The sequence below is a fragment of the Pan paniscus genome, chromosome 2 (genome assembly GCF_029289425.2).
Source record: "Pan paniscus chromosome 2, NHGRI_mPanPan1-v2.0_pri, whole genome shotgun sequence".
NCBI classification, from domain to species: Eukaryota; Metazoa; Chordata; class Mammalia; order Primates; family Hominidae; genus Pan; species Pan paniscus.
Genome location: NC_085926.1, coordinates 92,123,121 through 92,139,351, shown reverse-complemented (window position 1 = coordinate 92,139,351; position 16,231 = coordinate 92,123,121). Strand labels below are relative to the sequence as shown.

Genomic DNA, 16,231 nt, shown 5'->3' with positions numbered 1-16,231 from the left:
GATGGGGATAGTTCTCACTCCAGTTTTAGACTCTATCTGGAATTGGCAGTTCAGTCCACAGGTTGAAGGTCAAGCCTTACTGGGGAATCACCTTTTTCTGCCTGGAATTTGTCTGTCTACTTTCACTATCTAAAAGGCAAGAGAGTTGGAAGCAACATTGTGGTGAAAAAAGGTTGATAAAATTGGAAGACTTGTTAGATGTGAAGGAAGAAGAAAAGAGAATAACTATAACTTTCACATCTGGCCTTAAGAGTAGAAGAATCATCTCATTGAATGACAGGAGAAGCAACCAAGCAGAAGCTATTTTATGGGGCAGCCAATAGCTTCAACTTTAGAGATGTTCACTTAAAAAAAAAAAAAAAAAAGATGTTCACTTTAAATACCAGTACTGTTTCTCTGCTCCCTTCAGAATTCCACAGGCCACACAGATACCTGGTTGCCTCTCTATCTGTTATTCCCTGTCATTCTCAAAGCCCAAACCCAATATCAGAGTTCTCTCCAATTAAACAACAAAGCAGAGATTTTAAACTCTTTTTCTTCTTGGAATCATCATATCCCTCCTATTTCTCCCTCCATCCCTATCTACTTACTCTCTTTCTATCCAATTCTGAGGATTTTTCTTTTACAGTAAATGCTCTTACTTTTAAATAATTTCTTCTCCCATAGTACATTCCTATACATTTTAGTACTATGTAGTATAGAGTAAATTTAGTATATTCTTATGCTAAAATAATTTGTATTTTAAATACTTCACTTTAGATAAACTAGTATTTTTATTATTCCATCCATTCTCTTAAAATATCCTATAGATAAGTGAGGGTAGCTATAACTAACCTCATTCTGTAAGTGGAGAAGTCATAAGAGATAATTCATATAATCAAGTAACTGATTCAGAGGCAATCACTGATTTAGGATTTCCTTCTCAATATCCTACCCAATAAACAAAATACTGCTTTTTATCTCTAAATTTCCTTAAAAGAAAGATGCCACACAAATTCATTTTTGTTGTCTATGGTAATTCTAATTGCATTTCAAAGCAATACAAGGTAAAAGCTAAACTAGAATAAAGAATAAATGCCTCATAATCAAAATTCCATTGCCTTTTCCAAACTTGGCTTGTTTTCTAGGATTATCTATAACAACTAGAAAGTGAAGACCACTAAACAAAATTCTAAAGAAGATAGTCCTAAATGCTTTTTTATTTTGTGTGCCATAATTTACTACTCAAATAACAAAAATTAGAAACCAAGTACTTAGATTTCATTACCATCTTTAGCCTGGACATCAAAACCTTATAACTTTCAGTATATCTTTGTAAACAATAGGATGTATTTAAATACAAACAATTAGAAGTAAAGAGGAAAACAATGCAAGGCAGTTTCAGATCCAAAAGGTGCTTACTCTGTAAGAGTCTCAAACTGTAGTCTCCTCACGTCTCAGATCCTTAGCAAACGACATGCAATCAAGCCTCTATTCTGAGCTGAATGCTTCTAACTTATTAATTCTAACAGACAAGATAAGGGGAAAGAAAACCTCTCAAGCATGTAAATTTCATTGTTTCAATGTATAAGTCGTTTTAACCCTGAAGGGTAGCTCACCAACCACTGAGGAACTCTTGAATGCTGAATGATGTTCTTCAATTCCTCCTTTTGAATTCAACATAATTATTTTGTATATGAACAACGATTCCTGAAAACACTGGCTTTGAAACTTAGACCAGATTTTTCTAATATGGGGAAACAGGCCTCTAAGAAGCAATAGGGTTACAAGGTCTGAAGCAATAGGGATATAAGCATGTTGAATGTAGACTGAGTGAATAATAGTCTTGTATTTATAGAATGAGGTTGATTAGAGCCTACCCTCACTTATCTGATAGTATTTTTTAGGATAATGTGTGAAATTATAAATATTCCTGCATAATTCATATGTCAATTTTCTAATTATGTATTTTCCAATCAATGGACTTAAAAATGTAATTATTACCTCTTTGGCATTTTCAAAATATTTTGCTACTATGCAAGGGTTAATTTTAGGGTGGGAAACATATTGCACTCCTGGTGGGATTATTATTTAATGTTTTGTGATATTTTCATTTTATATTTGAGAAAATATTTTTAGTCAGTAAGCAAACATGGGAACCATGTATAATAAAACGTAAAATGTAGAAGGGGAAAGGTTATTATAAAGGTTCCTCAATTTTGGCTGTTACTGTGAACTATCTTTAGAAAATGTTCCATCTGGAAAATGTGAACATAGCTACTTTATACTCTCCTTATTCATGGAAGTATTTTCAACATTTTTAATTTTCATAATAATAGTGAGGTAATATCTGTAAAATGCTTTGAACTCCTTGGAGAAAGGGACTATGTAAATGCAAAACATCATGATTATTACTCTGCAATAAATTCCAGCTAACATAGTAGGTAATTAAGGGAGAGAGCTGAGGAGTAATTAAAAGTGATACCTCACCATCCTTGCAAGGTGCTGTTTTGGCTGTTCATCAATGCCTTCAAAGTAGTGTCAAGTACAAAAAATAAATAAGTAATTGTTAGATGAAAGCAGAAACCTGTCAAATCCCTTTTTTCCAACCAGCACATTCTTATATACAGTCTCAAAAAGGATTCTCAGTAATTCACAAATTCTGTTAATAGAGAACAAATAAGAGGTTACAGGGTCCATAATAGCATCTAAGGTCTTTATACTTTTCACATGAGGGAGGATTCACGGAAAATAATCTCAATACTTACTGCTTGTTTTAGGGGATGCAAATATAAAGTAAGTTGTTTAGCATTCAAAAACACATATTGCTTAATTGCATGAAGAATATGAGGCTGAAAAATTTGTTAGCACTGAAATATCATAGAGATTCCTTTTGCCTCCTTCATTTCCAGCTGAAGTCTCACTGTCTGGTCTTTAAACCTTGAGCAGGTCATAGTCATCCCCACTGGCATGAGTTTGTTCATTTCTCTACTCAGAATGCCCTGCCCATTTTTCTCTCCTCACTCAAATCTTGTCCATCACTCAAGGCCTGCTTTCCTATGACTTCACTTTTCAAAGAGAATTCAGAAGTATTGTCCTAGGACTATATTTAGAATTTCTTACTCCAAAACTATAGTAATTCCTAAGCACCCCAGCCACACAATAACAGACCATCCACATATTTAGAAAATATTTTCTGATCAAGGTTATGGCATGTTTTCTGGAATAAGAAACCAACAGGAAATTTGGAAATCTTTTGGTTTTCTTTCAGACTTTTATGATGTTAGGTCATTAGTAGTCCATATGCAGTCATGTTGGGGTAAGGCAGCAGATGGGCAAAATTGACCAGGGTCAATAATTTTGCATGCAGGAAGAGTCTCCTAGATTGCTTTAACCTAGTGGTAAAACCAGGTCTATAATAAATAGCACAAAACAATATTTTGTCTGCCCTGATGCTACATCTCCAGAGTGGATTCAGAATTTTCTCCAACTACTTTTAGCCTATAGATAATGCCTGCCCATTTCTAGCAACACAGTTTTTTTTTTAAATACTAACCCTTTCACTTTCTCCCTTCCTTGTGATAGCTCCCTGTGAGAGCTACTTCTGAAATTTATCATATCACTGAAGCCACCACTTCCACTGAGACAGCCTCCTGCCTAAGGTACCACTGCCACCGGTTATGATGCCTAGCAGAGGCTGCCTAAGTCTTCAAATATGTCTAGACAAGTCAGAATCTTAGGAATTTAGTTAATGTCCAAGTTGAGATTCCCACATGATGGTCAGCAAATGTAGATATAAAGAAATAAGTAACATCCATTTACAGGACTTGCTATGCCAGGTTTAGTGACAATACATCCTTATTTCAGTTGGTCCTTAACAATAATCTGGTGGAGGATATGAAGACATGCAAAAATTAAGTAATTTTTCCAAGTTCACATTATTTCAAAACCAGAACTACCATTCAGGTCTGTGTCATTTCAAAGCGCTTTTTCCTTGCACACAACTATATGGTCTGGCATTCAAAAGGCATCAAGTCCACTAAGAGTGCTAAAAATGTGAGCACTGGGTGAGATCTGGCTATTTGCTCTCTGAACTGTTTTACTATCAGTTGAGTATGAGAATTTTGTACTTACCCATAGTGATTATAATCAAGAAGCTTCTAGAAACTACAGGTGAATGAATCGGACCTTCAGAGAACCTGGGACAGAAAAGACGGAATTTTCTCCCAAATGTGAATAGAAAGGATAACATAAAAGAAAGTCAGCATGGTGCTCCAGTCTTCAGGATGACACTTACAGGTCAGTAATTTTATTTCAATGGCTACTGTAGGTAGATATAGGTCTCTCTGCTACTGAGAAACAGTTGCCTTTCTCACTTAACAGCATCCCTCAAGTTGAAGTGCCGCGAGGAACACAACAAATGCATGTCGTCAATCAGACATTGGCTTGCTATTTTCCATGAACTTGACATATCCCTGCTTTCCCATATGCCTTGCCTCCTCCTGCTACACGTTGCCTTCCCACTCTCCCTCCTCCTCTTCATTTGTCACCTTCTGTTCCCTCCCCTGCTTCTTCTGTTTTCAATTTAGTGATGTTGAATGTTTTAAGTGTGAAATAATATGCATTAAACTGAGGCTTTTCAGGAGGACAATGGAAATATATGCACCAACCCTCTGTGTGTGTGTCTATGCATGATTATAATATATTGATGCATAGAAATAATATTCGCAATAATATAGTATAGGACCTGAAATAAATGTGAGATGGGTGAGTTAAGGTGTTAATAAAAACATAAAGTATGTCTCAGGGCACTCTAACTGTCCTTCTTTGGACCTTGATATCCACTGCTATTTATGTATGACTATGAAAGCACTGGCAAATACAAGAAGCTCTGATACCTATTTTGCAGAGTAGTGTAAAGGTCTGCATGACTCTGAATGTTCTGAATATATCAACATGACAACATAGCATCTACTTGGCTATCAGTAAGGGTGATGATAAATTAGAGCATTACACATTTCTCCTATGTTAAAGAACCTCAGAACACTATATAGCTGACAACCAAATTTACAGAGATCTCAAGCACAACAATAAATAATGTCCTTTGTACATTTAATCCTTAAAGACTAGTGATCTCTGAGACAGAGTTCATAGTACAGTGATAATTGGACTAACTCAAGTCTCCCCAAAACAAAGGTATGGATGTGAGCATGGTTGGGATTTCTGTTGCCATCCTTAGCACAAGGTCAGAGGTATCGAATGAGGAAGATAAGATAGTGATGACATTTTTCCAAGCAGATCAGTTCTGGGCCTGCATGACACAAAGGCACATGTTGGGGCATTGCAGAAGGCCTCAGCGACCTGGGAATTTTGGGGTAGGGGTGAAGCTGGATGTGATCTCTCTTTTTAAAAAAAATTTTACTCTTGATTCTCCCAAACATTTAATGGAATACTAGTACATAGTAGCTCTTACATAAAATTTTCATTACTTAAAATTCTCTTGCACTCAGAAACTCACAGGAGCCTCTCAATTTCTTTGCCATCACTTCATACATACCCTCCTGGGCCCACCTTTGTGATACCTTTGGTTTTGTGTCCTCTGCTCTCCACAATGCCATACTATACATTCTGAAGGGCCCGCCATGTGGCCTCCAGGAGAGTGAAATTCTTTTTTCACCTTTTAATGTTTTTCTTAGGCTCTGGTGGGTTTACATATGTTCCATTTTCTTCTCAAAGAGTTGGGGTGGTTGTGGGTAGAGTATTCTCTGTAATGGTGAGCTAGGTTTTTCAGATCAATGTCCCCAGAGAAAACAAACAAAAAATTTTCATTTGTTTCTCATCTCTCGGGGATCACAGTCCTTAGTTGCTTAGTGTCATTGTCTTGAGTGTCATTTCTTCTTGTATTTGGTCCAGTTTTACAGTTGTTTAATGTGGGAGGGTGTTATGTTTTGAGTGTGTCCCCTCCAAAATGCAAGTTTTGCCAATATGATAGAGGCAGAGCCTTTCAGAGGTGATTAGACTATGAGGGCTGCTCTCTCACTAATGGAATTGGGCTCTTTTTAAAGAGACTTCATGTAGTATTCGGCAAGGTTGCTAAATTGCTCTTCTGCACTTCTGCCATGTGAGGATACAGCAAGAAGGCCCTCATCAGACACCAGATGTCAGTGACTTCCAAGCCTTCAAAACCGTAAGAAATAAATTCTTGTTCTTTGTAAATTACCCAGTCTAAGATATTTTGTTGTAGCAGCACAAACAGACTAAGACAGGGGTAAATCAGGTCTCTGTTACTTCATCTTGACTGGAAGCAGAAGTTGTCTTTGTGATGCAAGAAACCCAGAGCAATCATCTTGACCAAAGCAGACTAGCTTTCATAGCCTTCTCAACTTGCTGTCAACTTTAAGTGGAGAAACTTTCCTTACTGGTGTATTGTAAAGATACAACTCAGGAACAGCCCGATGGAAGAGATACATAGGACAAGTTATGGGGGATGCTGGGGGAACTGAATTTCCATGTGTTCTCTGGGTATGCCACCCTCTGAATACATCAATGTGTTCACTAACCAGGAAGTTACTGCTGGATTTGATCTTGTTTGGCTTCCAAGGGAAGCTGGGACATCCAAACACTCAAGATAAAGAATGCACAGGCAGAAAATAAGAAAAGAACAAGGAAAAACATTTCTTCCTGAAAGAATAAGAGGAAGATATCAACATTTTGAACGATTCCCCAAGCCTTTTCATGTTACTTAATAGCAGGAATAGTAGTGGAGACAGGCTTAGCAAGAAATAACTGCAAGTCAGTGTGATCAATGCTATAATAGAGATATGTAAGAAAACTGCCATGGTGGAAGGAGAGAGAGTCCCTTCTTTGACTTTGAGATGTAAAGATTTTAAAGAAGGTATCAGAGGAGAAGTTATGTGAGGGAAAATGTTAAATCATGAGTTGGAATTGGATAGAACAATGGGGTAGAAACTTCAAATGGTAAAAAAAAAAAGCATACATAGACAAAGAGGGCGTTTAGGAAATATGAAAGCCAGCCACAAGTAGAAAAGGGCATGCCATGGGGAGTGCTCAGAATAGAGTTTTGAAATGTACAACAGAGTTACATCCTGAAGTGTTTTGTAAGCAAATCCATACAGTTTAAATCTGGAACAATGTTAAGCAGAAGTGTGACATAATCAGATTTTTATTTTTAAAAGATAAGTCAGAAAACAGTATAAATCATGAATCAAAGGCGGTACTGAGATTTCTGGATAACAACTGAAGCTACCAAATAGCTACTGAGGAGTCAAGGCAAGAGATCATAATAATCTTATTAATCATCATAATCTATATTGGGTGTATAGATGGAAAGAAAAGATAGATTGAAGAGAAATTGAGGAGATGGAGATCTCAGGTAGTCATATTGGATATAGAGGGTTAGAGAGAGAGAAGAGACAACAGGAAATTAATATTTTTCTGCTTGAGGGACACAGTAGATGGTGATGCTATCAATCAAGGCAGAAAATATGTCCCAAATGTCTATTGTTTCCATAGTCTTCCATGTGATAGGAGCAGATCCTCATCTTCTACCTCAAAGCTTTTGTTTTTTAAAATGTACCCACAAACTAGTAAGTCAGCTAGAGTCATTATGTTGTGCCTATCATATACCTTCTCTCTGGCTTACGCTCCCTTTCAACTACATCTGCTTCCCACAGTGCAACTTGGAAAAACTGCCTCATCTACCATGAGAACATGCTTTGTCAATGACCGTATCAAAGATACTATACCTGAATGATCCTAAGGCTTCCATATTTACAACCTTCATAATGCCACTGAGTTTTATGCCAATGCAGAGGACAGGATGGGCATGTACACTATAATTTCTCCCCCATCAGAATTTATGCTATGTAAATGCAGAAATTTTTATCTATTTCACTTACTGTAATTTTTTTTTTGTATCCATGCAAAGCTTCTTTGTTTGATATGCATTTCTCTGATGATTAGTGACGGTAAGCAGTTTTTCATGTTTATTGGCCACTCGCATATCTTCTTTTGATAAGTGTTTGTTCATATCTTCTGCCCACTTCTTAATGGAGTTATTTGTGGGGATTATTTTGTTTAAACGTTTGAGTTTCTTAAAGATTGTGAATATTAGACCTTTGTTGTATGCATAGTTAATGAATATTTTCCCCTGTTCTGTAGGTTGCCTGTTGACTCTGTTAATTATTTTGTTGTACAGAAGCTCTTTAGCTTAATTAGATCACACTTGGCAATTTTGTTTTTGTTGCAGTTGCTTTTAAAGACTTAGTCATAAATTCTTTCTCAAGGCCGATGACTAGAATGATGTTTCCTAAGTTTTCTTCTAGAATTTTTACACTTTGAAGTCTTACATTTAAATATTTAGTTCTTCATGAGTTAATTTTGTATATGGTTAAGGGTAGGGGTTCAGTTTCATTTGCCCAGTAATGTTTATTGAATAGGGAGTCTTTCCCCATTTCTTATTTTTGTCAATTTTGTCAAAGATCAGATGGCTGTAGGTGTGTGACTTTACTTCTGTGTTCTCTATTTTGTTCCATTGGTCTATGTGTCTGTTTTTGTACCAGTACCATGCTGCTTTGGTTACTGTAGGCTTACAGTATAGTTTAAAGCCAGGTAATGTGATACCTTTAGCTTTGTTCTTTTTTCTAAGGATTGCTTTGGCTATTCAGGATCTTTTTGGCTCCATATGAAATTGAGAATACGTTTTTCTAATTCTGTGAAAAATGACATTGATAGCTTGATAGGAATAGCACTGAATCTGTAGATTGCTTTGGGCAGTATGGCCATATTAACGATATTGGTTCTTCCAATCCATGAGCATGGAATGTGTTTCCATGTGTTTATATCATCTATGATTTATTTCAGCAGTGTTCTATAGTTCTTCTTGTAGAGATCTTTCACCTTCTTGGTTAGATGTATTCCTAGGTATTTTATTTTTTATGGCTATCATAAACAAGATTGCACTCTTGATTTGGCTCTCAGCTTGAACATTATTGGCATATAGAAATGCTACTAATTTTTGTACACTGATTTTGTCTTCTGAAACCTTATTAAAATTATTTATCAGCTCCAGGAGCCTTTTGGTGGAGTTTTTAGGTTTTTAGATTTCTAGGTATAGAATCATATTGACCGCTAAGAGAGCTAGTGTGACTTATTTCTTTCTCTTTCCTGATTTTTCTAGCTAGGACTTCCAGTACTATATTGAATAGGAGCAGTGAGAGTGGGCATCCATGTTCTATTCCACTTCTCAAGGGGTTTCTCATAGACAGCTCTTATTATTTTGAAATATGTTCCTCCAATGCCTACTTTGTTGAAGATTTTTATTATGAAGGGATGTTAGATTTTACTGAAAGTTTTTTTCCACATCTATTGAGATGATCATATGGTTTTTGTTTTAAATTCTTTTTATGTGATGAATCACACTTATTGATTTGTGTATGTTGAACTAACCTTGGATCCCAGGAATTAAGCCTACTTGATCATGGTGAATTAACTTTTTGATACACGGCTGGATTCTATTTGCTAGGATTTTGTGGAGGATTTTTACATCTGTGTTAATCAGGGATATTGGCCTGTAGTTTTCATATTTCATTGTGTTTTTGCCAAGTTTTAGTATCAGGGTGATGCTGGTTTCATAGAATGAATTAGTGAGGAGTCCCTCCACATCAGTTTTTTGGAATAGTTTCAGTAGAATTGGTACCAGCTTTTCTTCATATGTCTGGTAGAATTTGGCTGCAAATCCATCCACTCTGGGGATTTTTTTGGTTAGTATGTATAATAGTCTGTTCTTACATTGCTATAAATAAATACCTGAGACTGGATAATTTACACAGAAAGAAGGTTTAACTAGCTAATGGTTCTGCAGGCTGTATTGGAAGCATGATGTTGGCATCTGCTCGGCTACTGGAGAGGCCTCAGAAAACTTACAATCATGGTGGAAAGTGAAGAGGGAATAGGCTTATCACATGGCCAGAGCAGGAGCAAGAGAGAGAGAGGGAAGAAGTGTTAAACACTTTTAAAGGAAAATATCTCATGAGAACTCACTCACAATCATAAGGACAGTACCAAGGGGGATGGTGCTTAACCATTCCTGAGAAATCCACCCACTTGATCCAATCAATTTCCACCCAGACCCATCTCAATATTTGTGATTACATTTCAATATGAGATTGGGGTGGGAACAGGCATCCATACTATATCTTTCCACTCCCGTCCCTTCCCAATCTCATGTCCTTCTCACATTTCAAATTACAATCATGCCTTCCCAATAATCTTCCAAAGTCTTAAGTAATTCCAGCATTAATACTAAAGTCCAGTGTTCAAGGTCTCATCTGAGACAAAGGCAAGTCCTTTCTACCTATAAGCCTGTAAAGCCAAAAACAAGTTAGTTACTTCCAAGATACAAAAGGGGTACAAGCATTGGGTAAAATGTCCCATTCCAAAAGGGAGAAATTGAGCAAAAGAAAGAGACTACAGACCCCAAACAAGTCCCAAATTCAGTAGGGCAGTCATTAAATCTTAAAGCTCCAAACTAATTTCCTTTGACTCCATCTCCCACATCCTGGGCACACTGATGAAAGGAAAAATAATTCTAATCAGTGCAGCTAAATTAGTTCTTGGCCTTAAATCAAAATATTAACAAATCATTTTATTTAAAACATATTTATTTAGGTTTTCTATGGTCTGAATGTTTGTCCCCTCCAAACCTCACTTGAAATTTGATAACCCAAAGTTGAAGATGGAGCCTAAAGAGCAGCATGTGAGTCATAGAGACAAATCCTTCATGAATGGATTAATGCTCTCCCTCAGGAGTAATTTCTTACTCTGTTACTAATAGTTCTCATGAGAGCTGGTTGTTAAAAATTGCTTGGATTCCTATGTTCTTCACAGAACTATTCACCATAGCAAAGACATGGAATCAACCTAGGAGCCTATCAATAGTGGATTGGATAAAGAAAATATGGTACATATACACCATGGAATACAACTCGGCATAAAAAAAGAATAAAATCATGTTCTTTGCAACTAGAGGTCTTTATCCTAAGTAAATTAATGCAGAAACAGAAAACCAAATATCACATGTTCTCACTTACAAGTGGGGGCTAATCATTGGGTACTCATGGACATAAAGATAGCAACAATAGACACTGGGGGCTACTAGAGTTGGGACGAAAAGAGGGGGCCATGTTTTGAAAAACTGTTGGGCACTCTGCTGGCTACCCGGGTGACAGGATCATTCATATCCCAAACCTCAGCTCCATGCAATATACCTATGTAGCAAACTTGTACATTTACCCCCTGAATCTAAAATAAAAGTTGAAAATTGTTTAAGTGCCTGGAAGCTCCTCTATCCCCTTGCTTCTTCTCTCTCACCACGTGATCTTTGCACACACTGGCTCTCCTTCATCTTCCACCATGAGTGGAAGAAGCCTGAGGCCCTCACCAGATGCAGGTGCCCAATTTTAACTTTCCAGCTGTTATAATCATGAGCCAAATAAAACCTTTTTCTTTATAAATTATTTAGCCTCAGGTATTCCTTTATAGCAACACCAAAGGGACTAAGGTAGGTTAAACCAAAATTATAAGATAAATATACTTATTTTAAGATTGTCATTCCATATATTATAAAACTTTTTGACTAAGTAACTACTGGTCCCAACAATCTTGGATAAAATGTCTTCTACCCTAGGACCATCACTCTGGTTTCATCTTTCACTCTCAAAACGGGATTCAAAATCAGTTCAAAGGAACTGATGAGAGACAAATGTCCTTTTCTCCTTCCTGTTTTACTTTTTTTTCCTTTTCAGCCTTTCCCCTCATTCCAAGTTTAATTCTCTTCTTCCGATTACAAAAAAAATTGTTGAATATGATTTTAAATATTTACGTGAGATGTTCAGGGGGAGGAGAAATAAAGGTCAACATTTTTAAGCAACAGTGAGCCACAAATGCTTTTTTTTTTTTCCCAGAAAAAAGTAAATAATGGAGAAGTGAAAAGCTAAGGAGGAACTGGTAATCTGAAAGTTGGTTTGAGATTAAAGATGTTACATTGCAAGACTTGCCCTCTTCATATCTATCCTTCATAGAGAAACCTGGTCATGTGACTCCTCAGCTTAACTTCTCTCTACCTAAAGACATATGGCCTATTGACATCCTGCATTCTCTCATTCCTATTATTTCTTCAGTCTTTTCATCTGCTGTTCCCTGCCATGTGCTTCACTCTAGGAATACCAGCTGACATTTTTTTACACACACACTACACTATGTCTTCCTGCAAAACCTCTGCTCATGCTGTTTCTTCTGCCCTGATTACCTCTTCTAACCCACCTTTATCCCCTCGCTTCCTCTAGCTAATACCTAATTCTTACTCATTTCTTAAGCCCAGTGCAAACATGACTTTTTCCACAAAGCTGTCCTGGGATTCTCCCCCACTGTCTACTGAGTTAGATATACTTGAGCCTATTAATAATCAGTATTGCTTTTCTCCAAACCACAGAAACCCAATTCAAATGAGCTTAGAAGAACAAAGTAAATCTGTTACTCAAAAACAAATGGGAAGAGCGCCCACTGAAGTCCATTTTACTGTGAAATATGCATTATTACACTTAATGCATAATCTGTTTATATTTCTAGCTATTGTAATCTATATTCCTGAAGTTATTCACCTTGAGATTTTCCAATGCCAGTCACAATTCCCAGTGCAGTAGAAATACATTGTTGTTGAATACAGAAAATTATTAAATGTTGGTTGGAAGTTCAGGAAAGTGATATCTAGTGGGAGTATATTATACATAGGATATCTTGTTTATAAGTATATACAAGGAACTTAGTGAACAGAATTTCAGAACAAAAAAAATGATAAAATCTTTGAAGAAAAATTATAACTCTAGCTTTCTATTTCAAACTTGGAGAAAAAGCGGGATACCTTTCCAGTGAGCTGAAAGGGCAAGAGGTAAGGTCAATGACAATAAATGTGGGATCAGAGGTGAGGAGATGAATTGAAAGAACTCATGCCTTCTGGTATTTCTTTTCTCACTAAGATAGCAGACAATGTCATCCGCTTCACAGAGAGAAGACAGTTGTATTTACAACTGAGATAGGAGGACTGAGAAAAGTTGTAACTTGAAAAAATTCTGGGAAAAATGGAAAGAGTTTCTTCTGAGGGACAAAAAAAAGGAAGTAGTGGGATAATTTAATTATCACTTTGCCACAGGCCTAATGCCTCACAGTATAGCCAATAAAACATGGGCCAGAACATTCTGTGAATTCACCTAGTAAGTTAGCTGTTTTTAAAAAGCAGTCCCTTCCATTCATGTCTATACTCATATCTATATTTTTATCTGCTTTAACTTTCTTTTACTCCTTCTATGAATATGCTTAAATCTTACTCATCCCCCAAATGATTTTTCCTTTCCCCATCACTTAGTCCACTTTCTGTTGCTCATAACAAAATACCTGAAACAGAGTAATTTATAAAGAAAAGGAATTTATTTCTTGCAGTTATGGAGGCTGAGAAGTCCAAGGTTGAGGGGTTGCATTTGTTGAGGGCCTTCTTGCTGTTGGTGACTTTGCAGTCCTGAGGCAGCACAGGACACCTCATGGCAAGGGGGCTGAGTATGCTAGTTCAAGTCTCTCTTCCTCCAAAGTAACTAATGCCACTCTCATGATAACCTGTTAAACCACTGACCCACTAATTTATTAATCCATGAGTGGATTAATCATGAGAGTTCTGGTTTCATGACCCAATCATTTCTTAAAGTCCCCACTTTTCAATATTGCCACTTTGGGGATGAAGTTTCAACATGAGTTTTAAGGAGAACAAACATTCAAACCATAGCACCATATAACTATAGTCTTTTCTCCCTCTTTTCATCCCCAGAATTTTTAAGAGTATCAACTACTCACTCTTTTATTTTCCTTACTTTCCATTCACTGCCTCATTCACCATTTCTGAGTTTGGCTCTAATGCTACTGAAATATCTTTGGCAAAGGGCACTCTATTACCTAGTTACAAAGAACCAGAGCCTTTTTTCACAATCTTCCTTCTTTCTGGCATTTCTAAAAGCTTTTGGGCCCATTGGCAATCCCCTCTTTTTGAAACATTCTCATTCTCTGGCTTTGGACATAGCAATCAGAATCATCATACAAAATGAGACACTGTAGTTGTACAATGCAAAGACTGTGACTTGATCCCCAGCCAGGCAGCTTCCTCACTGACTGGTGTTGGAGAAGTCATCTGACACCCACAGCTCAGTTTATGTAGCTGTAAAACAGATATAATAGACATAATACTCACTTGGCAGTATTGCCTTCAGAGCTCAATCTTTTAATATTTAAGAAATATTGAACACCTTCTCTGTACCAGGCACTCTCTTGGGTGCTTGAGATACCTTAGTGGGGAAAAAGAAAAGATAAAAATGTATGCGTCATTGCACTGGAAAAGGGAGAAAGATAATAAATATATAAATGGTATAGAATATTAGAGGAAGACAATGATAAAGAAAAATATAAACCAAGGAGAGGGGATTAGAAGTGTCCCGGTGATGGAACAGATTGCAATTTTAAATAGAATGGCCAGGGTAAGCCTCATTAAGAAAATGACACTTGAGCAAAAATTTTTAGAAATGGAGGGAGTTAATCATTTGGAAATTTGAGAAAAGTATATTTCTGGCAGAAGAAATGAACTGAAAGACTAGTGTGTCTACAATCACATATAGGAGGAAGACAGCAGTAATAGATGAGTCAGAGTTGTAAAAAAGAGAGGAGTGTGCTCTTATAGGCCATTGTGAGGATTTCCCCTTTTAGTTTGAGTGAAATCAAAAGCCTTTAAAAGGTGTTGAGCAAAAAAGTAACATAATCGCCAATGTTAATTAACAGGACCACTCTGGCTGATTTGTAGAGAATAGACTATACGGGATAAGGCATAAGCTAGAGACTAGGGTGCTGTGGCAACAGTCCTTGTGAAGGATGCTGGTGGTATGTATCAGAGAGATGGTGGCAAATTGTGGTGAGACTGGTGAGAAGTAGTTGGATTGCAGAGAGATTTTGGAGGTAGAAATGGAAGTATTTTCCTATTGAGTTGACTGTGAGAGCAAGAGAATAGAATGGATCATTGCAAGGTTTTGGCCAAAGCCACAGGAAAGACAAAGTTGCCATTTTCTATAATGGAGATGACTGAGAGAGGTAATGAATATCACATCACAAAATCTGTATAGTAAAATATTCTGCTGTTTTGTGAATTTGCCTCTTTCATTCTAAGATTTGAGGTAATCTTTCCCTTTCTTATCATATAGTATTGAAGCATTCTTGAGGTAATTTCATATAATTCCATTTGTTTTTATTTTTATAGCCATTTTGTTTAGATAGGCCGACAAGATTTTATTATTCCCCATGTAACAGATGAGCTTACTAAAGCTTAGAAAAGCTATGAGATTAACCTAAGGCTCCAGTGTGAATACAATGGATTGTACACTGGAACACTCAGTATTTTGCCTCTTTGCTTGACATGTTTTAAACCGTATAATGCTTTCCAAGAATCAGGACAGTGCAGGATAATTTCAAGACAATGTAGTCCAAAACCTTATCATTATGCCTGAAGCAACTAACAGAGAATCTAAATAACCTTCTCTGAATCAGTCTGTTTTGTTTTTCAAATCTAGAAAAAGACTTCATATTGACCCTCTATTTTGGCACAGTAAATGACTTCTGTACTGTATTTTTTAATCAGAAAATTGCCCACTGAGGTAGAAAGAAAACCAGGAGAAAGCAATGTTCCAGAAGCTAGATGATGAAAGTCTATGAGAAAGGAACAACCTACTGCACCAAGAAGGAGGAAGCTGAGAAGTGGCCATTGCTTTTAGCAACATGACCATCACTGAGGACCCGGACAAGAACAGTTTAAGAGGAGAGGTGGGGGCAAAACCCTGACTGGGGAGCTTTAAAGATGAAGAGTGGAGAAAACTTGGAGGCAGCACGGAGTTTCTAGTAAACTGGAGCAGAAAAATGGAGTGAAGAGAAAGAATAGGGTTTTTTTTCTTTTTTTTTTTTTAAGATGGGGTGGGGAAGAAGAAGGTTTGTGTATAAATGGGAACAGACCAGTAAAGAGGAAATACATGGTGATGTGAGAGATGAAAGTAAGTATCATGGCAGTAATGCCCTTGAGTGAGCAAGAGGGATAAAATTTAGTGCCCAAGGGGAGGGACTGACATTGGAATAGAAATGTGTGTAGTTATTCTTC

The 16,231-nt window shown here is 36.9% G+C and overlaps 1 long non-coding RNA gene across 9 annotated transcripts in view; it reads right to left on the bottom strand.

Moving 5' to 3' along the window:
* LOC117979712 (uncharacterized) overlaps window positions 1-4,451 on the bottom strand; it is a 63,758-nt gene extending 59,307 nt beyond the window's left edge. For 8 of the 9 annotated variants that reach the window (XR_008624779.1, XR_004670621.2, XR_008624783.1 and 5 more), the window contains exon 1: window positions 4,114-4,451. This is a non-coding gene — a long non-coding RNA (uncharacterized LOC117979712). Of the gene's footprint in view, window positions 1-2,464; window positions 2,508-4,113 lie in introns of all 9 variants that reach the window. The other variant, XR_008624778.1, reaches the window with a different exon arrangement.
* Between the last annotated feature and the right edge of the window lie 11,780 nt (window positions 4,452-16,231).